Source organism: Notamacropus eugenii, chromosome 1 (assembly GCF_028372415.1).
Source record: "Notamacropus eugenii isolate mMacEug1 chromosome 1, mMacEug1.pri_v2, whole genome shotgun sequence".
NCBI lineage: Eukaryota > Metazoa > Chordata > Mammalia > Diprotodontia > Macropodidae > Notamacropus > Notamacropus eugenii.
The window spans coordinates 418,468,835-418,485,442 of NC_092872.1; the positions used below are offsets into that span (position 1 = coordinate 418,468,835).

General features: G+C 40.3%; 1 protein-coding gene and 1 long non-coding RNA gene across 6 annotated transcripts in view; one reads left to right on the forward strand and one right to left on the reverse strand.

Annotated features, from left to right (window-relative positions):
• The window catches only part of LOC140518849 (uncharacterized), a 29,559-nt gene extending 17,119 nt beyond the window's left edge, over positions 1 to 12,440 (reverse strand). For 2 of the 3 annotated variants that reach the window (XR_011972030.1, XR_011972031.1), the window contains exons 1-2: positions 12,253 to 12,439; positions 10,596 to 10,753 (exon numbers count right to left, since the gene is read on the reverse strand). This is a non-coding gene — a long non-coding RNA (uncharacterized lncRNA). Of the gene's footprint in view, positions 1 to 4,349; positions 4,390 to 10,595; positions 10,754 to 12,252 lie in introns of all 3 variants that reach the window. The other variant, XR_011972032.1, reaches the window with a different exon arrangement.
• ITCH (itchy E3 ubiquitin protein ligase) overlaps positions 9,726 to 16,608 on the forward strand; it is a 171,835-nt gene continuing 164,952 nt past the window's right edge. Inside the window, exons 1-2 of one of the 3 annotated variants that reach the window (XM_072631306.1) lie at positions 9,726 to 9,786; positions 10,565 to 10,763. The gene's annotated coding sequence lies outside the window, so the exon portion shown is untranslated. Of the gene's footprint in view, positions 9,787 to 10,564; positions 10,764 to 12,541; positions 12,623 to 16,608 lie in introns of those variants that run through there. The other 2 variants (XM_072631305.1, XM_072631304.1) reach the window with 2 other exon arrangements.

Consider the following 16,608-nt stretch of genomic DNA (forward strand, 5'->3'; position numbering starts at 1 on the left):
ATAGTGAAGAAGGCATGTAGAGAAAGAGACCTTGTCATCATAGGAGTTTGAACTGGACAGGAGCTTAGAAAATATCTGAACCTGTGCTTCATCAATCAATCAACAAGCATTTATTAAGTGTCCACTATGTACAGGGATAGGTATACTTACTATGTACTGTGTTAGGTGCTAAGAGCACAGATTTAAAAACAATAACAACAATAGCAACAATCCCTATTTCTAAGGAACTTGTGTTGGTCCTTCATTCTCGGAGAGAAGCATGACATCAAGACTTGCAGTTGACTTTGATCTGAGGGAGGGAGGGCTGTGCAAGGTCTCATGAACTCATAGGTGTACAAGCTCATGGCATCATAGATATAAAGCTGTAAGGAGGCCTCATTTCCAAAATATATAGAAAACTGAGTCAAATTTATAAGAATACATGTCATTCCCCAATTGATAAATGGTCAAAGGATATGAACAGGTAGTTTTCAGAGGTAGAAATTAAAGCTATCTATAGTGATACAAAAAAAATGCTCTAAATCACTATTAATTAGAGAAATGCAAATAAAAACAACTCTAGGGTACCACATCACACCTATAAGGAACTTACATTTTAATGAGGAAGATAACTAATATATATATAGGTATGTATAGAATACATACAAATAGAAGATAATACATATAAGGTAGTTAAATACAAACAGTTGGGGACTGAGGGCACTAGCAATTTAAGAGGGATCATGAAAAGCTTCAGGTAAAAATTGGAGCTTTATCTACCTCTTGAAAGGAGATGGTGAGGAAAAGCACATTCCAAACACCCAAGGACAGCCAGCACCAAGACATAGAGGCTTCATAAAATGGAGTGTCAGGTGTGAGATACAGAGAACTGTCCATTTGGACTTAGTTGAAAAGTGTGGGAAGGAGAGTATTATTATGGAAAAATAGATTGGGGCCAGGTTGTAAAAGGCACTGAACACTAAAAAAACAAGGTTTATATTTTATTTGAGAGGCAATTGGGAGCCACTGGGGCTTATTAATATTATTATCCTCATCTTACAGAGGAGGAGACTACGGTCATAGTGGAAAAAGAACCAGCTCAAAGTCAGACACCGAGTTAGTAGCAGATCCAAGATAGTGACCCAGACTTTCTGTCTTTCTGTTGCATTATGCTAATTCTCAAATAATTTTCTACTCTCACAGGACCATTGCAGGGTGATAGGAGAGCTCTAGGTCTAGTGGAGAAGAGTTCATTGAAACGAGGGAAAATGGGAAGAAAAGGGAAAATAAGGAAGTGAAGTCAAATCTTTCCCTTTTCAGGTATTTTAAAAAACTTTAGCTTCAGCAAAGCCTGAGCACCTGTACTGTTGAATATCCCCCGATCTAAAGCATATTGAGCAGTATTCCAAAACATATTCAGATAAAGATCAACCAGATTCCTTGATAATGAAGAGAACTGCATCATCATTGTCATTATCATTATCAGCTGCTTAGTAATTTCTAAAAATCAGAAAATATGTACATGGGCAGCTATGTGACATAGTGGATAGAACACTGGCCCTGGACTCAGGAGGACCTGAGTTCAAATCTAGCTTCACACATTTACTGGACAAATCACTTAACCTCCTTTTGCTTCCATAAAAAAAAAAAAATGTACAGCAGTTTGTATATTGCATGAGGGCATGAGTATATTGCATCATCATCATAAATATCATAAATCTCATTTCTATGATGCTTTCAGGCTTACAAAACTCTTTCTTCATAACCAGTCCCATAAAGTCAACAATACATGTATTATTATCTGCAATTTACAGATCAGGAAATTGAGATTCAGAGAGGAAGCGACTTTCCCAACATCTCTTGGATAGTAAATGTTAGAGCCAAGACATAAACTCATAGGTATATAGGCTTATGGCATCATAGATGTAAAGCTATAAGGAGGTTCATTTCCAGAATATATAGAAAACTGAGTCAAATTTATAAGAATACAAGTCATTCCTCAATTGATAAATGGTCAAAGGATATGAACAGGCAGTTTTCAGAGGTAGAAATTAAAGCTATCTATAATCATACAAAAAATCACCATTAATTAGAGAAACACAAATAAAAACAATTCTTAGGTACCACATCACACTTATAAAATTGGCTACCATGATAAAACAGGAAAATTATAAATACTAGAGAAGATGTGGAAAAATTGGAACACTAATTCATTGTTGATGGAGTTGTGAGCTGATCCGACCATTCCAGAGAGCAATTTGGAACTATGCCCAAAGGTCTGTACAGATGTGCACACCCTTTGACCTAGCAATACCAATTCTATGGCTTACAATCTCCAAAGAGATCATAAAAATAGGAAAAGGACTCACATGTACAAAAATATTTATAGCAGCTCTTTTTGTGGTGGCCAAGAACTAGAAATTGAAGAGGGATGCCCATCAATTGGGGAATGGCTGAACAACTTGTAGTATATGAACATAATGGAATACTATTGTTCTATAAGAAATGACAAACAGGTGAACTTCTAAAAAACCTGGAAAAACCTATATGAACTGATGCTGAGTGAAGCGAGCAGAACTAGGAAAACATTATACACAGTAACAGCCACAGTGTGTGAGGACTGTTTTTGATAGACTTAATCCCTTCACAGCAATGCAAGGACCTAAAACATCCCCAAAGGACTCTTGAGGCAAAATGCCATCCACATCCAGAGAAAGAAATATGGAGTTGGAATACAGAATGAAGCAGACTATTTTCTCTTTTGTTATGTTTTGTTTTTCTCATGGTTTCTGTCATTCATTTTAATACTTCTATGCAACATGACTAATGTGAAAATGTGTTTAATAGGAATATGTGCAGATCCCATATAAGATTGCATGCTGTCTTGGGGAGAGAGTAGGGAGAGAGGGGGAGAAAATTTGGAACTTATGGAAGTGATTGTTGAAAACTGAAAACAAATAAATTAATAAATTTGGAAAAAATGGACATTTTAAAAAGGAAAAAAAATGATGAACAGGCAGACTTCAGCAAAATCTGGAAAGACAAACATCTCAATATGCCTCAATATGAACTGATGCTTAGTGAAGTGAGCAGAGCCAGGAGAACATTGTCCACAGTAACAGCCACATTGTTCCATGACTGACATTGATAGACTTAGCTCTTCTCAGCAATGCAAGGATCTAAGACAACTCCAAAAGACTCAGGGTGGAAAATGCTGTCCATATCCAGAGAAAGAACTGTGGAGTCTGAATGCAGATAGAAGCAGACTATTTACCTTTTGCTTTGTTTTGTTATTTCCCTTCTCGTGGTTCCTCCCATTCGTTCTGATTTTTCTGTACCACATGACTAATGTGAAAATATGTTTAACAAGAATGTATATGTAGAGACTATATCAGATTGCACACTGTCTTGGGGAATGGGGAGGGAAGAGAGGTAGAGAAAATTTAAAACTTATGGAAGTGAATATTGAAAACTAAAAATAAATTTGCAAAAAAAAAAGTCAAGACAAAAAAAGAAAGCTGTAAGGGATCTCAGAGGTCATGGATCATAGATTTGAAGCTGGAAAAGATCTTGTTTCTTCACTATTTATAGATGAGGAAATTGAGGCCCCAATTATGTGAAGTAACTTGCCCAACATTGATCACACAGGTAATAAACAGCATAACTGGGATATGCATACAGGTCCTGTGACTAAATCCAGTGTTCTTTCTATTGTGGTAGAGTCTCCATGGGTTGGGAATCTGTGACCTCGAGGTCACTTGTGGCCCTCTAGGTCCTCAAGTGTGGCTCTTTGACTGAATCCAGACTTTGAAGTGCCACCTCATTCTTATCATATGAATTCATTTATGAAGGAATTAGGGATATTTTAGTGTATGGAAAAGACTTGAGGGCAATGGATCTGAAAGACTGTTGTCTTTCAGTATTTGGAGAGCTGTCATGCGGCAGAGAAATTAGATTTATTCTGTTCATCTTCTGAGGGAGGAGCTAGGGCCATTGTAGGAAAATTACAAGGAGGCAGAGTTCAGCTTAATATAAGAAAGCTTTTAAATAACTGTAGTTGACTGTACAAAAATAGAACCAGATGCCTTATTAGGTTTGGATGGTGGGCTCCCTGCTACTACTTCTTGGGGATATTATAGAATAGGTTTGTGCCTTAGGTGAGTGACTAGAACAAACGATCTCTGAGGTCATAAGACTTTCAGCTGGAAGCGCCCATAGGTCTTCTGCAACCCAACCACTTCATTTTGCAGAATAGGAAAACTGAAGCTTAGATTAAAGAATGACTTGCCTAAAGTCACAGTGGCAGACTTGGGATTTGAACCCAAGCACCTTACTCCAAATTGTTTGTTCTTTCAATTACAGCACATTACCTGGTTCTTTCAGGTCCTGGCTTCTTCCTCAAGAGGAGTACTGGTTGTAGAAGGGAGACAGACAAGGATCTATGTCACACAAATGCCCTCCCAGTGGGACAAGCATCTTTGTCTTTCTGTGGAACAATGCAGGAGGCTGGGTGGCTCTGGGTGGGAGGGAAAGGCTGGACAACCAGACCTATTGAATATTTTACCCATGAAGTCCTAGCAGCTGGAAGGGAAGCCAGTGGGGCTCCCGGGGGAACAATAAGGACATTTTCAATGGTACCAGCCAGCTGCATCAGAGACAGAACAGAGCAGCTTGGTGGTGCCGCAGGAAAGGGTACAGGGCACCTGTCTGTTTAATCTTTCATAGTCTCTGCTCAGTAGACCTTCTGAGGCTCTAAAGAAGGTAGGAAAAAGTCAGAGCAGGGGGGAGGGGGGAGATTGTGGCCTAACTGAAGTTACTGTCGGTTCTGACTGTTTACTGGCTAGGGACATCTTTGCCTCAGCTTTCTCACCTTTAAAATGAGGATTATAATGCTTGCGTTACCTACCTCAAAGGGGTTTTTTTGGAGGAAGTGCTTTGTAAACCTTAACTATGCTACATAAGTTTCACTTATTAATATTCTATTTCATTCTTCTCATCTTTAATACTCAGTGAAGCCCAGATTCAAATGACAAGTTGCTATCCTACTGTGATATCCTTTTATGTCAAGAGGCAGTGGGATAGAATGAAAAGAGCAAGGCCCTGGAGTCAGAGGATGTGTGTATATATACTGCTTCTAGTGTTACTGCCTGGGGAACCCTGGACATTTAACCTTCTCTGTAAAATGAGGGAAGTGGGGCTAGATGTCTTCTGAGATCACTGCTAGCCTCCGTGTCTAGGAACCTAGTGTTCAGCAGACTTCTTTGTAGGTGACTGGTTTTTGTGACTGCATAAAAATATTGGGGTACAGCCTTGTCATCTTGCTGAAAGCATCTTTGGGACAGTTCTAGGAATGCAAAGGACAGGGATGATCATTTAGGAACTTCCTCCTGCTCCTGTGTGCTTCTGATTTCTTCTGCTAGGTCTCCATATTTTGAGAGCTTTTTATTATATCTTATTTGGAGGCTGTGAGTACTCAGTGTGGCAACATTTATTTTAAAAGTCGTTTTTAAATTTTTATGGGTCGGTGTGATGTCTAGGCAAGCATGGGCAACAGTTGTCTATGATGATAGTTGGTTCTAGTATAGCTTAATTGTTGAATTTGCTAGGGTATTTTCGAGATTTACATTTGTTGTATGAGAATATGTCATGTAATAGTTTAGGAAGACTAGATCATCATCATCATCAAGACTATGACCTAACTTCTAGAGACAATTTAATTCAGTTCAGTTAATAAAGTTAGGTATTGACACTGCAATTTCATTAAGAAACTGTCTCTTCCAAAGCAGATCAGTAGCCTCTCTATAACTATAACGTATATTAGATGTCTATGATATTAGTTGACTGGAGTAGTTTGCCATTTACTTCTCCAGCTCATTTTTCAGATGAGGAAACTGAGGCAAACAGGGTTAAGTGACTCTCCCAGGGTCACATAGCTAGTGTCTGAGGCAGGATTTGAATTCAGGTCTTTCTGACTTCAGACCTGACACTCTACCTACTACACCACCTACCTACTTTTTATTAGTTGACTATATTAGACTCTGCAGCTAGGTGGCTTAGTGGACAGAATACTGGACCTGGAGTCAGGAAGACTCATTTTGTTGAATTCAGATCTGGCCTCAGATACTAGCTGTGTGACCCTGGGCAAGTCACATAATCTCTGTTTGCTTTAATCTGAAGGAAATGGAAATGTCAAATATCTCCAGTAGCTTTGTCAAGAAAACCTCATAGAAGAATGGTCTATGGAGTCACATGACTGAATGGTTGAACAACAACATATTAGACTTGGAGAGTTAACTGCCCAGGGCAATGGTGTTAAGGGGTCACTGAACCATACATAAGAATTCCTGTGGCCATATGTTGACTTAGAAAACCATTTATTACTATTACCTATGTTTTATTATATGTATATTTATTTTGTTAAATATTTCTCAATTACATTTTAATCTGGTTTGGGTTGCTCTTCAATGTTGAGTGTGATGGGCCCCCTGAGGCCCAGGGTTGCATAGCCAACTATGTGTTAGATGTAAGACTTAAACCCAGGATTCTTCCTGGTTTCGGGGATACTACTACTCCACACTGCCTATCAGTTCCAGTAAGGAAACTATTATTAAAATAAGAAACATCATCATTATTATTATAAACTCTATGCAAGGCACAGTGCTCAGTGCTGGAGATATAAAAAAAAATATAGTACAGGTTCTGCCTCAATGTATTGATAGTCTAATGGGGGACGTGAGTTGGAACTTAACTTCCCTGGGTCTCAGGTTCCTCCCTATCAAATGAAGGAATTGGACTAAATGGCATTTGAAGTCCCATCTAGTTTTGTGCTTCTCTGATACAAGGAAGAGTGAGAAATAGAAATGCAGAGGTTTAGGCAAAGTGCTCTGAGAAATCTGAAGATGTTAAAAGATTGCTTTCATCTTGTGCTTTTGGGGGGTGGGAAAAGGACAATGTCAATGTAAGCTTCATAGAGGAGGTGGCACCTGAGTTGGACCTTAAAGGCTCTGAGGAATTTCAATCTAGAGAGATGGCTGGAAAGATATGATGGGATGAGAGAGGAGGGGGATGTTCATTCCAACCACTGAGAATGAAGCCTGGTGAAGTAAAAGGAGTGTGTTTGATTGGGAGTTAAAGAGCCTGGAGTCAAATTAATTGACCTCCCCTGGCCTCATTTTCCTCAACTGTCAAGGTTCCTTCCCTATCTAAATGGATAACTTTATGACAGCAAAAACACATCAACCATAGATCTAAAGCTGAAAGTACCTCAGAGGTCATTTGGTCTAATCCTCTCATTTTACAGACAAAGAAATTGAGGTTCAGTCAAGAGAAGCATGAAAAGGTAAACAGGAAAGAGATATCATACTAAACTTACTAAAGTTGAACTGTTTACATTCCTACACAGAAAGATATTTGTAACTCTTGAGACTTTCCTCAGTATTTGGGTAGTTGTGGAGGGATTACACAAGCACACACACACACACACACACACACACGTGTGTGTATATATATATATATATATATGACAAAGAGCACAGGGTGAGTTGAATAAGAAGGGATGATATCTAAAAAAATAAAATTAAGGGATGGGAGAGGAATATATTGGGAGGAGAAAGAGAGAAATGGACTGGGGCAAATTATCACTCCTAAAAGAGGCAGGAATAAGCTTATTCAAGGGAGGAGAAAAGGGAGAAGGTAAGAGGGAAAAAGTGAAGCTTAATCCCTTCACATTTGGCTAAAGAAGAGAATAACATGCTCACTCAATTTGGCATGAAAATCTATATTACACTACAGGAAAGTAGGGGAGAAGGGGACAAGTAGGGTGAGGGGGATGATAGAAGGGAGGGCAAATGGGAGAAGGGAGTAATTATAAGTAAACACTTATGGGGATGGACAAGGTCAAAAGAGAGAGTAGAATAAATAGGGAGCAGGATAGGATGGAGGGAAATATAGTTAGTTTTACACAACATGACTATTATGGAAGTCTTGAAAAACTACACATATAAAGCCTGTATCGAATTGTTTGCCTTCTCAGTGGGGATGGGTGGGGAGGGAGGAAGAGAGAGAAGTTGGAATTCAAAGTTTTAGGAACAAATGTTGAGAAACATTTTCGCGTACAACTGGGAAAAAAGAAATACAGGTAATGGGGTGTAGAAATCTATCTTGCCCTACAAGAAAAGAGAGAGGATGGGGATAAGGGAAGGGAGGGGTGTGATAGAAGGGAGGGCAGAGTGCGGGAAGGGGTAATCAGAATGCAAGACATTATGGGGCAGAAGGGGAGAGATGGGGAGAAAATTTGGAACTCAAAATTTTGTGGAAATGAATGTTGAAAACTAAAAATAAATAAAGAAATATTAAAAAAAAAAAAAAAAAAGAAAGAAACTGCGGCTCAGGGAAGTGATATGATTTGTCCAAAGTCACATATGTAATAGACGTCAGAGGTGAGACTGGAACTAGGTCTTTTAAATCTAGTGCTTTTTTCCACTGTACCCAGGAGGGTTGGAACTCATACCTAGAGTTGATTGTTAAATTTTCAATGTGAGCATTTACACCTTGGCAAACTATAAATAGGGCTTGATTTTTATTGTTTAGCTAATTGTCTATACTTTAGTGTCAATAACACAGATTAAACTTAAAAGTATGTCATATATATAACCCTCCCCCCCCAAATCTGGTTGTTGAACCTCCCATATACCCTTGCCTTTACCCCACTGCCTCCAGGGATGGAAAGTAAGTCCAGTTTTACTGGAACATCAGTCATATGAGTGGGTGTAGGATGAGATAAGACCAGAAAGGTAGGTTGAGTTGGAATGTGGTATAATGAGAAGAGTTTTGGACTAAGTAAGAATCAGGAAATGTGGATTTGACTCCCAGCTTTGACCTTTATAACCTTGGACAAATCCTTTTATCTCTCTGAAACCTCAGATTCCTCATGTGTAAAATGGGAATTATGATACTTGCATCACCTATCTTGTGGTAGGAGAAAGGGTTTGGTGTTTTTCTTAAAACAAGCAAATATTTCTTAAACTACCACTTCACCAACAGAGGAGGGGAACAAGTATTAAGTGCCTACTATGTTCCAGGCACTGTGCAAAGTGCTTTACAAATCTGCTCTCACTTGGTCCTTGTTGTTTCTATAACATACAATCCAACTGTCAAATCAGACCCTACCTATGAGGTCACAGAATGCCAGGCCTGGAGGGGACCTTAAGGGTTCTCTAGTCTAGCCCCCCAAACCAAGGTCCAAACAGGCAAAGTGAACTAATTGCCCAGTGTACGCTGCTAATAAGTGACAAAGGCAGGACTCAAACCCTGGTTTTTTGAATCCAAGTTCAGTGTTCTTTCTAGTCTCTTCTGCACACTCCAACTAATAAATCAAGCATTTATTTATTAAGAGATGCATATGCATCGGGCTCTGTGTTAAATGCTGGGTACTCAAAGAAAAAAGTGAAAGTTCTTATGGAGCACATGTGAAGCATGGGGAATTCCCATACTCTACTAATGCAGATCTTGATCTGCTCTGCAAATAATAAATCTAAGACAGTTGCCTGGGGGTACCAAGAGGTTAAGAGACTTGCCCAGGGTCACATAGCTAGCCAGGATGTGCCAAAGCAGGAAGGACTCAAAGTAGGAGTCTCCCTGATGCCAAGGTTAGCTCACTATGACATGGCAGGTTTCCCTGATGCCAAGGCTAGCTCACTATCCACTGGAACATTTCCCTGATGCCAAGATTAGTTCACTATCCACTATGGCAGTTTACCTCTGGTCTGTAGGTGGCTATGCACACAATAGAAATGATGTAGATACAAGGTAATAATTTGTAAGGAAAGGTGCTAGCACCAGAAAGGAGAAGAGAGATCAGGAAAGGCTTCATGTAGAAGGTGATCCTTGAAGTGAGCTTTGGAAGAATTTAAGGATTCTTAGAGATGACTGGGTAGCTCAGTCCAGGCAAGGAGACAGTCAGTGCAAAGATAAGGAAATGAGAGATGGAGTTTCTGCATGTATGAGGGACCATTAGTCCTTGTGGCTGGACCATCATATATGTGAAGGGAAATAACGTGTAATAAAGCTGGAAAGATGGTTGTGAAAAACTTTAAATATAGAGAAATTTGGTTTTGACCCTAGAGGTAATAGAAAGCAACCAGAGTTTATCCAGTAGGGAACTTGCTCCTTGAGTGCCAAGATCGGGAATTCTGTACTCATTACTGGGGGGGGCAATTTTTTAAAAAATCAAAGGGGGCCTTTTATAGAGCTGGTATGGTTTCCCAGTGGCCCTGCCCTGATGGGTTAGCCAGAATTGTTACCTTTTCTCTGATGACCTATGAGATCCTCATGCCTCTCCTGTAATTCTGCTCTCTGTATATATTATTTGTACTATATATTAGATTTGGGTGTAGCTTTTCTTTTGTACTAGACTAGGGATGGGGAACCTGTGACCTCAAGGCCACATGTGCTCTTGAGGTCACAAGTTCCCCACTCAAATAGACTGTAAACCTCTGAGGACAGTGACTAGACCATGACTTGTTCTCTGTTCTATACTGACCCCTGTACACAGTAACTACTCTTACACAGATTACTTTTTTCTCAGTTGGGTTAAAGAAATTTTCCCTCCTCATTACCCTGGTGTGGTAGTGGTGACAGCTGAAGAGGAAGCAGTGATTTTTTGAGGAAAAAAATGTAGAAGAATTACAAAGACTGCATTCTTGGGGTTTACACAACCAGGACACCACCTCAGCTTCAGCTTCTGTGACACTGGTTATGGGCCATCTTCAGTTTCCTGAAAAAAGGTAGGATAAGGTAGTAAAGGGAAGGGAGGGGGGATTTGACAGGCTCTAGCACTCTAGGTATCCTCTCCTGACACATATCTTTCCACCTCCCTCCTTTATTATTTCTATTCTGCTAACCTACTTTCTCCAGACATTTGCTGCAGACATTATGGTCATGGTGGTGGGGAATTCCAATAGCCCCAAGAGTCTATGAACTCCAGTACTCTGATAATTATTTGGCAGAAAAGATAAAAATTGGAAAAAAAAGTAATTTTTTTCAATGAAGCATGAAAATGGTGGGTTTCAGACTCTGGGAGCTTCCTTGAGCTCCCCTTGAATCTTCCCACTTAATCTGGTTTTTCTTACTCAAATCTAATCTTCCCATTTGTTCTGGAAGTCTCAAGAAGCCCATGAGTTTTTCATTATCACTGTGCTCAGGTTTCTGTTGCACTCCCCACTCTTGATTCCATAAAAACTCCATTCCCCAGGCTGCTGACTACTCCCATCAAGATCCTCCTAGAGTCTATCTGTATTCACTCCAAGTTACCGGTCATTCCCATACTGGGAGGCCATATCCAGATTTCTGGATTGCCCCACCTGCTTCTGACCCAAGCTCTCCATTGTTTGAAATCTCCTGATTGCCTCCAGCTGTTTCCAACCCTTGACCAGTCATTCCCTCCTTGGACTTCTCCTCAAGACCCTCCCTAAACCCCTCCTCCCATCACCCTAGACTTCCAGACCACCCCCAGATCCCTCCTATAGTCTTTTCTGTATTTAAGTTCCATCTTGCCTCTATAAAGGTACTCAGATTCAATCCAGTTCAGACTCTGTCCAGCTGAGATTACAAATCTCCTTAAGAGCCAACCCAATTTGGCAAATCTTTAATAAACGTTTTCTTTGGCTTTAAGAAGGCTTGAGTCGAATTCATTCGAGTAGGACCCGGTGTGTTGGTGTTTTGGGGTCCCCAGCACCCCTAAACCTCATCAAAAATAGTTCCTTTGAAACTTGATGAAGCACATTCCACTGGGAAAAGCCTTAGTGGCAAACCTGCCAATTATGCAGATGCGAAAATTGAGGCCCAGAGAGGAATTTTCCCAAGATACTCAACATATATTTAGCCTGATATTTTACTCCTTAAAGTCTTATACAGTAAGACTTGATGTTCAGAATGATTGAATATTATTGCATATCAATCATCAACAAGGATTAAATTAAGGCTGTAAGAGCTGAAAGGGACCTTACAGACCATCTATAGTCCATTCCTTCTCACTTCCATTTGAAAGAGGTGGAAAGTGAGGTCCAGAGAAGGGGAAATGATTTACCCCAGGTCACACAATGACTCGGAAGAAGAGGGAGAACTAGAACCTAGGTTTAGGACTCTGGCAAGACAATTATTTTGAACCTGGACTTTCAGAATTAGGCTATTTTGTAAATGGAGGACCGAAGTGGGGAAGGAAGGGAGGGCTCTTCTCTGTCGCTAAAAAAAAAAAAAAAAAGACTTACAACTGACCTGCATTCCATGAACACTTAGGATTTCTCCTGCTCACCAAGAAAAACCAATAATTCCCCTCCCCCATTCCACGTATCCTGATCTATGGCTCTTTATTTCATCTGGATACAATCTTTTTGTGGAGGTTGAGAGGAAGCAAGCCCCACTTTTGGGAATCCCTGCAGTGGGGCCTGCCCTGGTGCTCAGCCCTTAAGGGTATTCCCCTGTAATTGTGATGCATCAGCGCTGACTGGGAGGCCCTCCCTTGTGACATCCCTCCATTCTGCACTGTGCATAAAGGGTCAGAGAGGACACTGGTCTTGCTTTCCTCTGGGCACACTTGCCAGATGTATACATCTTTACCTGTTCCTCCTGCTGGAGTTTCTGGAAGGTAAAAAAAAAAAAAGGACCTTGGGGCCAAGGGACATACCCTGCCTCCCTATACATAAGGAAAAAAGTTACATTTGTTTTTGGTTAGTCATTTGTTGTGTACAGCTCTTTGTGACCCGGTGGACTATCGCACAGCAGGCACTTCTTTTTTACTCTCTCAAGTCTGTGCAAGCCGATGCTCTGTGTTTCCATGACACTATCCCTCTTATCCTCTGCTCTCTTTTTCCTTTTGCCTTCAATCTAGTTCAACATCAGCTTTTTCCATTGTGTCCCAACTTCTCACTGTGGCCAAAGTATTTAAGCTTCAGTTTCAGTATTTGACCTTCCAGTGAATAGCCTGCACTAATTTCTTTAAGTATTGACTGATTTGATCTCCTTGCTGTCCAAGAGACTTGCAAAAGTTAGCAGCTATAGAAATAAGTAGGTGGGGAGGTCCTAAGGAAGTGTTGGGAAATACAATAGGAAGATAAGACCAGGGGGTAAGGAAAAGGAGGAACCTAGAGGCAGGCAATAAATTAGCCTCTTTTGTTTCCTCATCTATGGATAGATACACTAGGTAACCTCTAGGAATCAATGTTTTTAGAGCTAAAAGGGAACTTTAAGATCATTACCCACTCTCTTTCTTCTCCCATTTTATGGATGGGAAAATTGAGGCCCAGAAAAGTGATTTGCCCCAAATCCCACAGTACCTCAGTGATAGGGACGGTATTAATATTACTCTGTTATCTTTCTTCTTAATCCAAATTCTGTGATCAAAGCACAGAAAAGCAGGGAGAGTAGAAAGGAAGGTTGTCAAAAATGCTTTATGGGTTATTCAACATTCATTCATTCAAGAAACATTTATTGGTGTCTACTCTGTACTAGATCTTGTGCTGGACACTCTGGGGGATATAATGTTAGAATAATGGATTGAGCACTAACTTAGAGGCAAGAAGACCTGGGTTTAAACAAGTCTCAGTTACTCACTAGCTGTGTAACTTTGGGTAAGACACAACGTCTCTGAACCTCAGTTTTTTCTTCAGTAAAATGGGGAAAATAATAGTTCCTATCTCACAGTTGTTGAATGAATCAGATAAGATAACATACTTAATCTCTGAAAGTCTTAAAGTGCCATGGAAATATTAATTATTAATTATGTATCAAAGAAATGTGTCATAAAAAGTCTTGCGTCAAGAGCTAAAAATAACTTGTGGACAATCCACATATTCCACTGGTATCCTTTCAATGTCAAGAAAGTTCCAGGAAGGTTCCCAGAATGTTGGGTAGAGTCCTTGTAGTATATTCATGGGAGGACAAAGATAAGAATCACATTGTGTGACATGGGCCGGCAAGATAGATTACTGTATTGCCAGAGGGACTATCAGCATCAATGAGATCACAAATCCATTGAAGTACTTGGCTTGTAATTATGGATCAGACAGAGTGGTTCATCTCAAGGAACTCACCTTGCTAAAAGTTAGACAGAGGTAGGGTAGAAGTATAAGGTACTATAAGCATCATGGTGGGAATAAGGAAGAACTCACATAACAGTTTGTACCTCTACCTGGGGGCAGGGACTGGTTTTTTTGGGGGGGGCAGGGGGACCTATATTTGTATATCCAGTGTTTAACACAATGCCTAGCACATCTTGGTCATTTTTCAGTTGTGTCTCATTCTTGGCAAAGATACTGGAACAGTTTGTCATTTCCTTCTCCAGCTCATTTTACAGAAGAAGAACTAAGACAAACAGGGTTAAGTGACTTGTCCAGGGTCACACAGCCAGTGTCTGAGACCATATTTGAACTCATAAAGATGAGTCTTCCTAACTCCAAGCTACATACTCTCTTTTCTCTCCCTATCTCTCCCTATCTCTCTCACTTTCCCAATCTCTCTCTCCTCTCTCTCTCTCTCTCTCTCTCATGCACTTACATGTGATGTTATATTTTAGAGATTTGTCCTTTTATGTTTGTTTTTTCTCCCTACTAGACTATAAGCTTCAGAGGATAGGGAATCTTGTCTTTCCTAAACTTTGTATCAACCCCTGCATAGTGATGTACACAGTAGAATCTTTAATGAGTCTGGTTGACTTTGAATTTGAAGAAGGGTATTGTGAAGGAATACCTTTTCCAGACCCAAAGGATATCCCTATCAGGGGCAATGTGTTTAAAATATTTTCCCAGATATCACTCTGCCTAGTAGACTTTAAAACATCTAAAGCACTTTTTTTCTTCTTTCTTCCCCTCCCACCTTCCCTTAAAATCACTTAGCATCATAGACTTACAGACCATACAGCTCAGAGGACATCTAGTTCAGGATTTTTTTATGTCATAGACCCCATTAGACAGATTGGTGAAGACTATGGACCCTTTCTCAGAATAATATTTTTAAATGTGTAGAATAAAATACATAGCATTACCACGGAAACCTTTATATTGAAATTGTTATCAAGATACTAAAAAAGCAAATTCTAAGAACACTGATGAAGTCTAACACCGATTTTACAGGAAACTGAGTCTGAGAGAGATGAAGTGAACAGTGCTCAAGGTTACATAACTAGGAAATGGCAGAGATAGGATTTAAAACCAAATCCTTACTCTAAATCTAGCACTTTTTCTCTTGGGAACTAGTGGGCTGTAGTAGAGGGGTCACGAAGAATGGGACATGATTGAAATGACTGAACAACACATAGAAGGAGCCTTAGACTGAAAGCTAGGAGACCTGGGGCCCAGGCCTTGTCACACACATTTGTTTTGTGACTTTGGGTAAATGATTTCTCCTCTTCTCCTTAGTTTCCTCATGTAATCAAGGAAGATATTGGATTAGTTAACACAATCTGACACAACCTGGGACATCAGGGTGATGCAGAGGACAGAGGGCTGGGCTTGTAGTCAGGACTCATTTTCATGAGCTCAAATCCACCCAGACACTTATTAGCTGTGTGACCCTGGGCAAGTCACTTACCCCTGTTTGCCTCAGTTTCCTCATCTGTAAAATGAGCTAGAAAAGGAAATGGCAAACCACTCCGATATCTCTGCCAGGAAAATCCCAAATGGGGTCACAGATGTGTGCGTTTGTCCTTCGTTGCCAAAGAAGACGATACCATCAGAGAAATAATGACATGACTGGCACTTGACTTTGTTTTGAGAGAGGGAGGGCTGTGCAGGTCACCAGCCTCACTTCTCCACCAGAGCCATCTGAATCCAGTGACCAGATATTCATCAGGGTGACTGCAGATGACCCAGGATGAGGCAAATGGGGTTAAGTGACTTGCCCAAGATCACACAGCTAGTGAGTGTCAAGTGTCTGAGGTGATATTTGAACTCAGATCCTCCTAACTCCTGCACTGGTGCTTTATCCAGTGCACCACCTAGCTGCCCCTGGGGCCACGGATATAGCTGAAATGAGTGAACATGACACAACCTTAGAACTGAAAGGGTCCTCAGAATTCCAACCTAGGTCTGAGCAAGAACCCTGTCTATAACATCAATTCAATTTAGCAAGCATTTACTAAGTAGCTACTATGTTACAGGCTGGGGAGAAAAAGGCACAAATGAAACAATCTTTGTTTTCTAGGAGTCTTACATTCTATTTAGGAGAGGACTGGAGGAGAGAATGACAACTTGTACTCAGATAACTAAATACAAAGTACAAGTGAAGCAAACTCAACATAATCTGGAAAAAGGAGATCATGGTGGGGAGGACCATCTAGTGGGCAGAATGTGTCAATAACCTGAGGTGATCAGGAAAGCCTTGGGGAACAAGTGATCATTTGACTTGAACTCTGACACTATTCCAAAAGGTGAAGAAGATCAAGAGTGTTTTCAGCATGGGGCACAGATCAAGATAGAATTTTGCATATGGGAATCAGCAAGTAGAGAGAATATTTGTAAAGCATTTAGCATAGTGCTTTGCATATGGTATAAATAAATGCTTATTTTCTTCCTCCCTCCTTTTAACTAGTAGGGGTGAGAGGGGGAGTTAGGTGAAATCCAACCAGGTTGGAGACAG